This window comes from Halyomorpha halys, unplaced genomic scaffold, assembly GCF_000696795.3.
Source record: "Halyomorpha halys isolate HHAL.00 unplaced genomic scaffold, Hhal_1.1 Scaffold522.1, whole genome shotgun sequence".
NCBI classification, from domain to species: domain Eukaryota; kingdom Metazoa; phylum Arthropoda; class Insecta; order Hemiptera; family Pentatomidae; genus Halyomorpha; species Halyomorpha halys.
The window spans coordinates 230,277-234,041 of record NW_027107635.1 but is presented as its reverse complement, the minus strand read 5'-3'; the positions used below and the strand labels follow the sequence as shown (position 1 = coordinate 234,041).

Genomic DNA, 3,765 nt, shown 5'->3' with positions numbered 1-3,765 from the left:
TATTTGTATAATATAAAAACATAAATCCTTGAAGGGGCCGACTGGGGTATAATTAATTTTGCAGAGGTAAAGAGGAAAACATGACTCAGCGGCATTTATTAATTCTTTTTTATTTTGTATTTTGCAGGTGGAACATTTTTTGATCCAATGCTTTTCAAGGGCCTTGGATTGTGGAACCTTGAGGTTTATCTGCGTATTTCTGGGGTTGGGTAGATATTTTCAACTCTAATTGAACATATAATGGAATCCTTTTCATCTTTTCGTTTCCAGGTAAATTTCAATACTTCTATTCCTTAAATAAAACGTAAACACTAAATACTATTTCACAAATTCTTCTACTGGGCGAAGGTGAGCAATGAGATACAAAAGTTTACTATTGGGAGATATAGTTTATTGGTTTTAATAAATATTTGATGAATGACATTACAGATGACAAATCAGGTGGAAGGTATTATGTTTCTTCTAGTAGACAATGGTGTATCCGTGTTGTTCGACTGGTTCGACGTGGGTGAGGACGGAGTATCCATTGTGGATGGTGTAAGGAGCTGGGATGAGGGCTGGGGAGATGAGTCCTGGTGCTGCGAGGGCGACGGCCACGACGCAGAAGAAGAAGAAAAGCTGGAAAATTAAATGAAATAATTATTAATATATAAAAAACAAAACAAAACAAAAAAACTAAATCTCAATCTATTGGTTGCCATATTGAACGGAATTTTTTAATAATAACAACGGCTTTTATCAAACCATCTAATTCTTTAACGCATCTGATTCTTAAAATCTAAAAGCATCAATGCTACTAATTATGTTATTATTCCCAACTTTTCTCCGAGTCGTAGGAAAAGAAGATGGCATCCCTAACTTCGACTAATAAATAATTTCTTCACAATTTTCTGTCGTTAATAATGAATAATTAATAAATATTAATAATGAATAATTTGTAATAAGCTAAATAATTGGAAAGAATGCGATTGTTTATATATAATTAAGTTACGTATAATTTGAATTAATTTATATATAACTAAATATTTTTAATTTTAGTATTTATCATTTGAATTATTATCCAATCAATGGTAAATGTTTCAATGTTTCTCAAAATATTTTACTAAAACATTTTAAAGTCATAAAATGTTTACGTAAAAAGGGAAATATTTTCCTTAAAATTGACATAAATACAATTAAAAGTTAGAAAACGGCTATAATATTTTTATAAGATTACTCAACAGTTGCGAAATTATTAATAATCATTTAAAATTTAAAAAAAAAAAAAGTTATTACACACAAATACATTATTTAAAAATCACGATTATTTTTTTTATATATTTAAAAATCAATCCTTCAATTAAATAATCTATAACAGTAAAAAAAATAAAAGAGATAAAAAAGACCAATAGCCATATTTAATTTACGGAATTAAGTAAGTATACATATTTCCATGTTTAAACATAGATTACAGTTAATCTATTAGTTAACACTTACAATCTTGAACATGGTGAAGTTAGTTTGCCTCGAGATTTTCGACTGCAATGTCTGTTGAGATCCAGGACCAGGTATTTATACCATGAGGGCGTGGTTGACCTCAACCTTTGAATTCGGTCTTTCATGTCAATCCTAAAAGTCTATTCCGATTATTGTGGGCGTATTCTTGTTTTCTATAAATTAATGCAATCACACTTGACTTCCTTTAAAATAATTAGTTGAGAATTTCACTGGGTACATTATGTAAACCTGTGTTCATCCCTTCCGATGGTCCACCTCCAAATAAAATTTGAGAAGTAATATTTTTTTTTTAATATTTATTTATTGCTATCTACAACTGTACATTATAATACATTTAGTAAATCTGATCTAAGTTAAATTGGAGTGTTACAGGCGTGTAGAGAAACTACCCATTGGTAGCACTCTAATGACATTTTACATTAGCTGGTCTCGTGGCCATCTTCTTTTCAGGCGCCTCGGAGGATTGTCAGGAATGGAAGAGGATGCAAGATTAGAAACTATGGGGTTTGAGTGGTTAAGGAGTTTATAATGGAATGAGTGATATCTGGTTCGGGCTAGATCGTTACATAGGGAACATTAAGGTCTTTACGTATGAGTTTATTTGTGACCAAGTAAGGAGCATTGAAGATTTTATGAAGGATTTTGGATTTCAATGATTGGATACGAGAGGAATTCGGAGGTTTAGTGGAGCCCCAAAGCTCAACTGCGTATGTCCAGATTGGCCTTAATACAGTCATGTAGATCAGCCTTTTGTAATGAATTAGAAGTTTAGATTCTTCGTCCAGTAAGTGCTTCCATAGTCGAAATCGACGTGCAGTTTCCTGTATTTCAGTCTTGTGTGAGGATTCCAGGTTAATCGTTGGGGGGTAAGAGTAACATCATTAAATGAAACTGTAGGGCAGTCAGTAGGCTTACGACGAAGGGTAAAGGTGATTTGATGGGATTTAGAAGTAATATTAATTTGGGAATTATAATAGATCTACATTGAAGAACACAAGCATTCAACACACAGAACTATAAAACTAACATTGACCCCTTCCTTATGAATATATAACATTAAGTTATTTAAATGATTCTGTTATGTTGAAACTGTGATATTTTATTAAAGTATGAGAGCCCTAGAAGAAATCGGAAAAAATAATTGCGGCAGTCATCCCTTGAAAAATATATCTAGAAATTAAACTAAATTTTGCTTAGTGAATATTAATAAACCGTTAAACTAAAACAGCCTTCCAATTTTTGTTATCGAAACTATTTGTATGAATGTTCTTTTGTTTCGAGTGAGAAGTTAACGACCCAAACATAGTTTGAGATTTCATCCCATAAAAAAGTTTATTCATTGACCAGTTTAGTTTGTAAAACGTAATTTTTAAAAAGTATTTTAACAAACATAAACTTCAGATAGTTTGTAATCTAAAAAATATTTTCCGGTGTAACCGTCCGCAAAAAGCAATTCAGTATTTATATAAGTCCGTTAGTTTTTTTATTAGATATTTTAAAATAACTAAATTAATTACAAAACCGGAACAAGCCTGATTCGGAACTGCTACTAAACTCCGGCAAGTGCTTCCACGTTCTATTTGCTTTACGGTTGTTTCATTCGGTAGTCGCGTCGTAGCCAAAGCAGGTTGCAAACTTTTTAATCTCTGCTATTTTTTATTCGCTAGTGTTTTCACTTTTATACCAAACAATTTATAATGTAATTAGAGGAAAATATTTAATATCTTGTCTTTATTTGGTTTTACGTATTTATGGGTTCCAACTAAGACAGCTGCAATTCCATACTTTTAGCCAGAGAGTAAAAAGTTTGTGAATTATTTCATGGGTCCACCGAAAAATAAAAGTCAACCATGACAGGCAAGATTCGAACCAACACTACTTCTGGTTCGGGAAGGCTTGAGCTACTCCCTCAATGCACAATACAATATATTTAATTTTTAAAAAACTTAAAAGTTTATTTCAGCATCAACCAACTTCCTCAGAGAAACATAGAATCTTTGACTTACCCTCAACGAAAGAGTGATTTGTGGCCAACATTTTAAAATGAAGTTAAGCATTTTTCCAGATCAAATAGGCACATGTTAATAAACATTCTCCTCACAGGTTACGATTCAGCTAAAAATACTCACCAAAACTTCCAATTTTCAAAAAAAATATATTACTATTGGTAACAAAAGCAATCCCAAACATATTAGTACTATTCTTCTCCAGTTTAATGACTTAGATTCATTAAATTCTGAATAAACCCACTTATTATTAAGATATACA

General features: G+C 31.5%; 1 long non-coding RNA gene across 1 annotated transcript; it reads right to left on the bottom strand.

Annotated features, from left to right (window-relative positions):
- Positions 1-369: 369 nt before the first annotated feature.
- Positions 370-1,548, bottom strand: LOC106683848 (uncharacterized). Its single transcript, XR_001343605.1, has 2 exons — positions 1,477-1,548; positions 370-618 (listed from the first exon to the last, which is right to left on the bottom strand). It is a non-coding gene; the product is annotated as an uncharacterized lncRNA (long non-coding RNA).
- Between the last annotated feature and the right edge of the window lie 2,217 nt (positions 1,549-3,765).